The sequence below is a fragment of the Crinia signifera genome, chromosome 1, assembly GCF_055691185.1.
Source record: "Crinia signifera chromosome 1, ASM5569118v1, whole genome shotgun sequence".
Classification (NCBI taxonomy): Eukaryota; Metazoa; Chordata; class Amphibia; order Anura; family Myobatrachidae; genus Crinia; species Crinia signifera.
Window position 1 is genome coordinate 431,576,701 of NC_139217.1, and position 11,773 is coordinate 431,588,473.

Consider the following 11,773-nt stretch of genomic DNA (forward strand, 5'->3'; position numbering starts at 1 on the left):
GGTAACGGCAGCTAAACTTGCTCCCTCATGGCCTGATCTCACTCTGGCCTTGTGTTTTTTTGTGTGAAGCCTGATGGTACCATAAAAGCATATAACCATCCACCCTTGCTTGCAGCCATGACAGTCGCACTTATGTGACACCCAGACGATTGTCACCCAATATGACAGTTACCATGATGACATAAGCAGGGGTTCTAATCTTAAGCTTGTTATGTTGTATGGATTTCTTGAAACATGCACAGACGAGTTAATTTGCGCGGTTGGGCCATTACTTAATGCAGAAATCCACAAAACATGACCTGGGAAAACTTGATCGCTGCAGTTGACAACTACTGACTTAAAGCTTTTGAATATATTTTGCCCACTGCACTTTTAGAAGTATATAGTTTGGCAAACAAGCCTAATGAGTCATTCAAGACAAATATTACATCATCTGCATCTATATCCGTGTTGGCTTCATACTTCAGAAATGTAACTTTCCAGACTACCCGTGTCAGCTGCAGTGTGGGAGTGATCTGCTACTGTATTCTGCGCACGCTGGAAGCTAATAATATGCAGCAACTCTCTAGAAAGGAGGCAGATGTTTCATGAGTAATACCAACAAACCTGAGTGTTGTGACCTCACTAGGGCCAAGTAATATTACAGGAGCTTTAAGTTCAATTTCCTTAAGCCTCAGTATTGTTCCTAGTATATTGATAGCTCAAGCCCTCAATATCTGCCTCCAATATGTTCTTTGAGCCAGGGGAGGGAGATCAGTGCCTGCTGTGGCACATTAGGTAAGGAGAAAGTAGAGACTGTTGTTGCTTAGAGGTGCTGGCAAACTCTCTCCTACCCAGCCCTGTGTACACTTTTGTGTGTCTGTGAAGAGTCCAGGGAGGCTGTATCGCTCCCACCCCCTGGATTCACCACTGACTGTAAGTGATCGGTCAACTTTAAAGTAATGCCGCAGCTGAACAAAACGTTAAAGGTATTTGTTTTCAGTCCTCCATGGCAGTCTAATCGGTACGTTCTTGTTCTTAGTAGATGGTTATCCCAACGTTCACTACCTGGGTTATGCTAGGTTGCTCCTGCCTTTAGCCAATGTCTTAATCTCTTTTTGATTTTACCTTCAAACATACAGAGCCCAGATGGACATCTTGAGGGCTGCCATGGAAACAGAATAACCACTAATACTGTGTACACCCATTGAGATTTGACATTAGATTTTGACTATATAGTCAAAATCGCATGCAGATCACACTTGCGATCCGATGCACACTCCCGAGACAGCACAAATCGAAACCCAGATAGACAGGGCAGCAATGACTATATAGTGCAGATTGTATGTGAATAGTACAGAGTTAGCAAAGATTGTATAGCACTCAAATCTTAAGTCGAATAGCAAGGGAATCTCACCGTGTGTACACACCATTAGAGTAATCCCCTCATATCTTTTTCAGTCCTTCATAGCCTTTGAGTGGAGTATATAAAAGCAACAATAAGATGAAAATCCATGTTTACCATGCCGTATGCTCGGGGTGTGTCCAATGCTCACTTCTTTGAAATAGCCGATGGCTGCCCACATGCTTTACGTGTTTCAATCGAAATCCAAAGCATGGTTATACCCTGTGTAGTGGGTTAATCCTCTTTCTACCTTACTGATAAGTAAACTCTCACAACTAATGGAAATACCAGTAACACCCCTTTCACACCAGAAAATGCAGGGACCCACCCAGGAATATGGTCCAGGGATCATGCCGGGTCATTCCTGGGTTGGCCCCTTTCACAACATAAAAGTCCCTGCATTTACTGGGGTGGGGAGGAGGCCGTCAGGAGGTGTGCAGGCGACTTGATGTTGGCGTGTACTCACCCTGGTTGCTGGTCCTCGGTGCAAGCCAGGGATCCACACAGACGGCAGACGCAGATAACTCAGCTCTCTGGCAGCAGTGAGGGAGCGCCGGAGAGCTGCGTCATTTTCATCCACCGCCTGTCCTTTCATTTGCACCTGCCACCTGTGTGGATCCCTAGCCTAAAAGGATACAGAGGGCCGACAACCCGTGTAAGTACCTCCTACCCCTTTCACATTGGTCAGGTCCCCGGGTTGAAGCCGGGAACAACCCTGCTCCATAGCAGGGTTGAAATATTGCCGGGATTTTGGAAATTAAGCTGGTGTGAAAGGGGTATAAGGAATAAAGCACCTTTTAAAAATAAAGTTTGTATCATCCATGGTACTTGTCTCGTTTCATCCAGTGCTTGAGTTTGGGTTCTTTTCTGTGCACAAAGGTGATTGTGACGCAATCTATTTGTGATCTGGTAGCACACGTACAGTGATGGCTGGATGTCCATAAATGTACATACAAAATGCTTCTGCAATAAGGTAATACACTACTGCATACAATAAAACCCTATAAACACACGTCTCTGTGAACATGCCTTGTAACCTAGAGGCCCATTATGTAACCAATATAGTGTTATCTCTGCTTCTGTGCAGAGTATTTCCTCTTCCTCCTCCATGTCAGCAATGATTCCTCCCCTCCAGAGACAGGAGAAAAGACTCACCTGGAGGGCTACATAGTACCTGTCCTTACCTCCATAGTGACAGCTTATGTTATTTACAAGCTTAAGGAGTGTAACCTGCCGCAGGGACAGCTGTGAGGAGCAGAGGTTGAGGGACATTATGTCCCTCGTGCTCTGGAATCTGTACCTTAGAGAGTGCTACACATTTCATATATTATATAAGTTTATGTAAAAGTTATTTGGCAAAAGATAATGGAGTTTTTTTTTGTTTTTTTGGTCTGTAAAAAAGAATATTGTCCACTCTTCAAGGTAGCAAAGTAGGAGGCAGATCTTCATTCTGTAAAAATTAAAGCACAAAGAATATATTAGAAGTGTCTCTTCTATACAGTGCCAGTCTGGGGCATGAAAGGCTCACCAAGGAATGCAGTTAGGGCCCAAGAACTTTAAGGGGTGTGGCCTGCCATCTGAGGGGTATGACCAACCAGCAAAGAGGGAATTGGCCAACCATTAGAGAGGACATATAATTATGGCCTCTTTATAAATGAGAGAACCATCCTCTTTGATGGGTAATCGTGTTAATCTTGGTGTAGTTATATAGTAATCTTGCTGGATGTCGGAGTCCACAATAACGACGCAGGCATCCCAATTACCGTCAAGTTACCAGCACCTGTACCCTGACATCAGTTGAGGATGCTTTTGCCGGAATCCTGACCGTCAGGATGCCAAACATACGTATGCTGGGTGGGTTTTGGCTTGGCAGGGGTGGTGTTGGGGTTAGATATTTTGAAGATGGGCCAAGGGGTTAGGCTTAGGTGGCGGTGTACAGGGGTTAGGGGGCAGGTCAATATACTGAACTGACCCCTTTCGGGATTCCCTCCATACGGAAGCATTCTAACTGCAATTCATCCATATGTATCCCAATTAACCAGTCTAAACACAATGGTTTTTAACTGAATTAAATACGTTACTTAAATTTGTGGTACTTAAAAGTCATTTTTTTTTCAACCTCCCCAAATATTTTTTTTTTGGTCCAAATAAGCTTATTGGAAACTTCCAAATGCTTAATTATTAATTAAGGGAGGGTGACCAAAGGGGTTCTCAAGCAAGTAATGTAAGGGGAAATGTTAGAAAGAATTACTTCACAGAAAGGGTAGTGGATAAGTGGAATAGCCTCCCATCAGAGGTGGTAGAGGCTAAGACAGTAGAACAATTTAAACATGCTTGGGATAGGCATATGAATATCCTTACAAAGAAATAAGGATTAAAAAGGGTTGAGTTTACCTGAAGGGTAAAAAAGGGGCAGACTAGATGGGCCAAATGGTTCTTATCTGCCGTCAAATTCTATGTTTCTATGTTTCTAAGTATCGATATTTTTAAATTAAAATATAGATTTTCCCTAACTTTTCACCTGCTCAGGGGTGTGCAAACAAAATTGCTCAATTTTAGAAAAATAAATGAGAGTTTGGAATTGCAAATGTAATTGTAAATGTGAATTTTCCATGAATTTGCATCAGAGGAGCGCAGTCGCACCTAATTGAGTTCCTCCTAAAGTATCTAAATCTTCTTGCTCCTTACAAGGGAATGCAATGGGATGTCAGGATTATATTTTATCAAAATAATACAGTTAACTATAGAAAGACGCTTACGTCTGTGTTGAAACTATAAGGTTAATAGATTTTATGAAATATATAGGTCCCAAATGTGCATGCAGGTTGTGTCATATCTAACAATAACATATCCAAAATATTCAAAAATCCAATATTTTTGGAGCACAACTTTCTGATGTTTCATGCAAGAAATTATTAAAAATATTGTAAAAATTTAATTTCAGGCTATGTGTATAAGGTATATACAGTAGTGCAGCAATAGCAGACTCAGGGAGGGGGGCTTGGAGGCGCCGAGGGTCAGCGGGAGCTATTGCAATCACTGACGGTTACCTGCTCTTTATCAAGGGACTCCCCCCCCTCCCTCCGTCCAGCCTCTGTCCACCACTGCAGTTGCCGCTGAGGTCCCAGCACACCTGCCAGCAATGAAAATGTCCCTCCCAAAATGGTCGCTGCCTCATAGGAGACTATTATTATGGATGCTAGAGGGGGTGGGGGCCATTTTGGGACTGACGAGCCCCAGCAGACCCCGTGGCGGGTAGTGGATCTTGAGGAATCCTCTACAACAAACAGGTGGGGGAGGGAGTCACAAACTACACTAGGCAACAGCCAAAAAGGGTCCTACATAAAAACAACCTATTCTTACTGATTTCAATGCGCTGAACACGAATGTGATGTTTAAAATTGTTTATTAGTTTAAGTTTTGAAGATGAACTAAACCGTAGTTCAATGCTGTGGGCACCCATTGCAGACATTTCCCCATTTTAAAATATGTATTGACATTTCTCATTTAAATTATGTAAATGAATTATCATTGTTTAACTTTCTGTCAATATATTTTCAAAAAGTCAAATTGGTATGATTTGTAGGTATGTGAATGGGACAGCCGGGCAAGGACACACTATTACATACAGAAGGTGTGGCCTATTGGACAGTCCATGGATCCAGGAATAAAGAATGTACATGTGCCATTGGCTGATTCAAAGAACATATAGCTGCCACCACTTCACATTAAACTTGGTTTAATGAAGAACTTTTGTAGGCAATGGATAGGGATGGGCCAGCTCAGTGGTGAATATCAAGAGCATCTTTGTTGGACCAAAAATACGAAATCTCTTTAACGACAAATATTTTAATAGTATCTTAACAGGTGATGAGAAGACTGCTTGGAACAATTTCTGTCTGGTAACACAAAACTTTTTGGGAAATAAGGCAGCAAACTACGTTGAACTGGTTGAAAACATGATTTCCTCATATCAGACACTTGGGTGCAATATGTCTTTGAAGATGCATTTTCTTCATTCTCCTTTAGATTTTTTTCCCAGCTAACTACGGCGCCGTTAGTGATGAATACGGTGAACGTTTTCACCGGGATATTTCTGAGATGGAGAAGCGATACCAGGGGAAATGGAATGCTTCAATGCTAGCAGACTATTGTTGGACACTCAAGAAAGATGCCCCGGAAATAGTGTATAAGCGACTTGCAAAACAAAAGCAGCATTAAAAGCAATGATTTGTATTATTGTTGATGTGTAGGTACATTAAGCTATTTGTTTTCTAAAACAATAAATGTGAATAACTATAAAACGACAAGAAATCTTTCAATTTCATTGTAATTTTCGTTTTCAGCACCCTAAGTTCTATTAATAAACATATGTAATTTTTAGGACCCCCAAAAAATGTTAAAATTGCTATTAAATGAAAAGTGCTATTTGTAGTTACACTGCTGGAGAAAAAAAAACATTCTGAAACCCTTCTGACATAGGTCAGTGAACACTTTTTTTAAATGACAGTGATTTCTTCATGCGTGGGTTAATACGCAGAATTTTGTATTTGTTTTAGCCATTAAAAAAAAATGTGATCCGTGGAATTAACATGAAGTGAGTGAGTACTGGCCACGAGTTCAAGTGTGACAAGCAGGTGAAGGACACATACTGGATATCACTGCCAAGACTAACATGATCATTGTAGTAAGTTCAATTCTGCCAGAAATGATACATTTCAACATACAGCCCCCGGTTTTGTCCAACCAAATTACATACAAGTGTGTTAAGGAAGCCACACACAAATCAATTTTGCCGTACTCCAAACCCCAAGTAGTGTCATCATCAAGCAACTTGTTCATGCATGTGTGTGGCTGATTCATACAATATCCATTCAGGGCCGGCGCCACCACTAGGCAAATCTAGGCATTTGCCTAGGGCGCCGGCCACTGGAGGGCGGTATTTTGCCCGCCCTTGCCGCCCGGGTACCTGTCCTGCGGCGTATATATGTGTGTAAAAGCTGGCAGCAGCGGGGGGTCTCTGCAGTCAATAAGAAATAACGAGCGCGATCCGCCAGGCTATGCGGAAGCGCTTCTGTTTTGGAAACACTGGCCGCACGCTGATTGGCTGAGATTCAGCCAATCAGCGTGCACCGTGCGGCCAGTGTTTCCAAAACCCCCCGCTGCCGCTGCCAGCTTTTACACACATATACGCCGCAGGACAGGTACCCGGGCGGCAGACACCGGGGCGCCCCCACCCCAACTTGCCTGGGGCGCTCTGGTGCCTTGCACCGGCCCTGTATCCATTCCTTTCTCTCCAGTACAGTAGAGATGGTAAGTAAAGCAAAAAAGCAAGTAACCTTGGTCACATCATGGACAGAGGAATGTTCAGTTTCAGCCTTTCGTCTATCAGCGTGCCCAGCAGAGAGTGTCTCCCGCACTTTGAAGAGACTGCTAGCGCTCCTCCTGTGAGTGACAGCGCTGGTGTGGTGAGTGCAGCCCTACTGTGTGACAGGATGGCGCCATTAGACAGAGCGTCCTAAGCCTCTGCTTCTACCCGGCGGTAGAGACCTGTCAATCACTGCCAGCATCCCTGTGTACATAGCGCCGCAGTGCTAGAGCAGCTGTTAGCCCTCACAGACCCACAGCTTCCAGTCTTCACAGCTGTGCAGACTTCTACAGTGTAAAAGAGACCTCCATTACCCCCCAGCTCCTACTGCAGCTACTGAAACGCTACGTACTTGCACCATACACCTGTACCATACACCTGTGTACACCTGCCTGTTATATCTATACAGTTGTGCTCATAAGTTTACATACCCTAGCAGAATTTGTGATTTTCTGCCCATTTGTCAGAGAATATGAACGATAACTCACAATATTTCTTTCACTCATGGTTAGTGGTTGGGTGAAGCCATTTATTTTCAAACAACTGTGTTTACTCTTTAAATCATAATGACAACAGAAGCTACCCAAATGACCCTGATTAAAAGTTTACATACCCTGGCGATTTTGGCCGGATAACATGCACACAAGTTGACACAAACAAGTTTGAATGGCTACTATATATATATATATATATATATATATATATATATATATATATATATATATATATATATATATATCTCCTCTATGTCCGGCACTCCCCGCCTCAATCACTCACTGTGCCTGGGTGCCTTCCCTTGTGGGATGAATCCACTAATATGCAGTCCAAATTATGGGCGTCACTCCAGGGCTTGTGCAAATTCAGTGAAAATTTATTATGTTTCCAACGGTCACCGTTGGAAACATAATAAATTTTCACTGAATTTGCACAAGCCCTGGAGTGACGCCCATAATTTGGACTGTATATGTATATATATGATCTGACTCGTCCAGTTTGATTGTCTGATTATTGAAAGTCCCACGTGTGCCGTGAAATCCACTCTGTACCTATATATATATATATATATATATATATATATATATATATATATATATACACATATACAGTATATATATATATATATCTCAAGAGAACTTGAGGATACCATAGGAGCGTGGTAGCACAGGCAGTAAATAGCAGGGGTCAGAGGTAGACAAGTCGCTGCCTACAGCATTCTGTCTCATGCCACGTTCCCACCATAACCCTAACTTAAACAAATATATTTGTAGACGCTACAACAGAAATTATTACCACCTGGTTAAAGCAGGTTACAAGAGTTTGGCTTTGTGGTCTGGTACCAATCTTCCGTAGCACCCTTGTTAGTCCCATCTTCCACAACACAACAGAGAGGCAAGGGTTCCCACTCCAGACACAGTACATATACACGTGTATTCTCTTTATTTAACATATTTTACAGTGGATATACACTTTGGAAATACATATGATTTCAATACAAATAGGAATTGAATATACTCATAGGACAAGCATTCACTTTTAGGGGGAAATTCAATTAACCCCAGTAATTTACTGGGTGTGAAAAAGGGTGGTAGCCTTCAGCTTTAACTCTCCTCAACAGTTATAGTAACTTTTTCTTACCTGGTAAATGAACTGCTAAAGGGCATTAACTTATATGTTTCGAAACCTATGTGCTAACATGACCGTTTATCAGGGATTTCTTTTCAAACCTGCTCAGACTTAAAAAAAAAAAAGAGCCTGTTAACTGCAGCCTACCAGCTACCTTTGGGGCTAATTGAATAGCCCTGCTGCTTTAATTAGCCAGCATAAAGTGTATGTTGCTCACTGAATCCTCCCCTTGGAATATATTTCATCATATACACTTAGTAAAACAAGATGGTGAACACTTAAGTTTGGTTTACTATTGTGATTTACAGTAATGCAGTGATGTATCCAACACTCAGTGACCATCTTCGTCTGCATACTCACCTCCATTATTGGCCTCAAGCCTCTAGTTGTATGTTGATTGAGTCCTCACTACTTACATTTAAGCTGTAATGTGTATTGAACTGTGGTGCTCTTTATTTGTACTGTATTTTTGTTATTTATTCAATGTTATGCCAAGTTTTGTCTCCCTGTATTGTTCCTTTGTGCGCCTTATAAATAAAATTATAATAATAATAATAATGTCATTTTATAAACAATTCCTATATAACTATGTAAGCCTTATAATAACCAGGATCCAATTGCAACAGTATATTCCTTCACAGCAGTGAAGATTGTCTGTAAATATTAGCAAACAGTGAACTACAGCCAAATCGCACTGTCCAACCAGATAGGTAGAACCCTGTAACGTGGCTACAATTGTATTAAAGCCTTTAATGGATTCACTTGAACGTTGGAATATTCGATTAGGTACAGTAATGGGGCCCTTTTATATTGATATAAGCACATTCCAGTTGTGGTGGCGCTGGTCACTATACATACTGTATGTCTACTGCAATATGGTTTTATCTCTAGAAATATCATCCCTAGAATGTGTCAGACATGTCACGTCTGCTGCTGCCATTCGTATGACCCCAGCTCTGAGTGGATGAGCCAGATTTTTGCCATTTTTCTAAACTTTATGCTGGCATGCATTTAAAGGTGGAAATGTAGAAAAGAAAAGCGTATGGACAGTAGAATGCTGAACAGAGGCACTGTGCGGCTTTATTATTTGTGTGAATGTATGTTTTATTTGTAACTTTTGATACAGTAAAAAAATATGTTTCAGTTGCCATGGATAGTGCTAGTTATCCAAGTGTTCCATGATTTGTGTAATGCAAGCAAGGAATTACACATAAATGATATGGTTAGGTCTTAAAACGCTGCAGACGGGATCCTGGAAGCAGAAGACCGATAGCAGAGTTCTGATGGACAGAATCCTGACGCATCCTGGTAAAGATTTTAACCATAAGCCTAATGCACTGCTTTCCCTACACTCCCTCTACCAGAGCCTAACCCTAACCTCCCCCTCACGGAACCCAACGCTACCCATCCCCTCCTACAGCTTAACCCTAACTGACCCTTTCCGCAGCCTAACCCTAAATGCCCCTCTTGCCCTAACCACGCAGCCTAACCCCTAACCTCACCTATCCTGTAACCTAACCCTATAACCCTAACCTTTCTTTTAGTGCCTAACCCTAAACCTTATCCATACCTACTCTCCCGGAAGTTGCAGGAGACTCATGATTACACCCCTGGAAGTCAGAGTGGGTGCTCCTTCCACATTCCTACTGCTTCCTAGTGAAACAGGAAGCTGGAATCGCAGGTCAGAATACAGAGGGTGGGGTTAAAAGATGCCATTTTTCATCATTTAGCACGCCCCCTTTACCACAGATCCGCCATTTTTATGGGGCTTATTTATGTACTAATTCCAAAGTACCTTGACTATACCTGCTCTATAATGTGAAGTATAAGTATATACTGTAGAGCTCATACTAACCATACCATATAGGGATGTCCATCGATGATTGAGGGTATGCAACCATCGAAGGATGGCATCCAATGGCTCTCTGATTATCAATGGTGGGGGAAGCAATGTTTCCTAGTCTTTGTGGATGGGAGGAATGAGCTTAGCCCCACCCCTTCCTTGATTAGCTCGCTACCCACACATATCAGAAATGCCCATTTATGGATCAGATCAGTGATGGTTTCATGCCATCAATTCTAAGCACCAATGGCAACAGCTATGGTTAACCACCTCCTATTGTCATCCATACAGCATTGAGGGAAGTAAGGTAACTGGGCACTAAGCAAGGGGGAGGGGTGTAGGATAAGTGTAAATTACCCAGGCCTATGTAAAGGTCCAGGAATGCAGGGAAGGCATAACAATGCTGCCACCAATGCCGTACCACAACCAAGACTTGTCCAAGACCAATTGGTCTTATCATTCTTCTTTATGCTACCTGTGCATAGTAAAACCTTTCCTTGTTTGGGGATGGTATAAAAAACCCAACAGGTGAAATGTCAATGGTCAGAATGCCAAGAGCGGTATCCCAACCGTCAAAATTCTTCTTCATAATTATGTTCAATTATGTGGTGAGGATAAGAATATTTTCTGTCCACGTATTTTATGATTGCCAGTCACCGGCACTGGTTTTGCCTAAAACATTGAACATAAATAATTTGTATTGATCATGTACCAGCAATCCAAGTAACTAGTGCCTAACCCTAACCCCAATAACACATCGGGATTTCAACCTTGAGTAAGTAAAAAAGACATTGTTTCCCCCAGCTCACTGAATGGCATTAGTAACCAGTCTTGAATACTACATGATAATAGAATTCAGAGATATTGGTTACATATACCTGCGCAGGTGTATGCTATGCCCCCAAGCCATCGTCAAGGCTTCTCTGTATTTTGGGGGTCCCTAGCGCTATATCTAGGTGAAGGGTGCGGCACCCCAAAAACTATCATAAGCTAGAAAGCCCAGTGCGGCACGCCAGTGAGATACTATAGTGTTAATAAATATTAGTGATAGGAAGCCGAAGCTATGTATAAAGAGAGAGAGAAAAAAAAAATGAAATGTAATTAAAATAGTAAAGAAATAGTGTTAGTGAGTAAAAGAAAAAAATGTGGTAAGTGGTAATAGAATGTAGGGGCGTGCTGCACTAAAGCCACTCAGCTCAAACAGTCTAGAGGCACCGCACCCCACACCACCGTTCAGTGGGGTATCTATTAATTATGTGCCCCCTGCCAAAAATGTTGCCAGTGCGGCCCCCCCCCCCCCCGTAGGGTTAACAAACACCCCCCCCCCCCCCCCCCCTCCTGTGCGGACGTTATCTGTCTTGCGGGTCCCGGCTCTCCCGGCTCCTGCTGCTTATAGAAAATTTGACATTCAGAAAAACGGCTGCCCCCATACTGCAGACCGTTTTTAAAGTTGCTAGAGGAGGCCGCCCTGTCGTATGGAGGCAGCCATTTTCCGAATGTCACTTACTTTTTTATATAAGCAGCAGGAGCCTGGGAGAGCCGGGGCCCGCAAGAC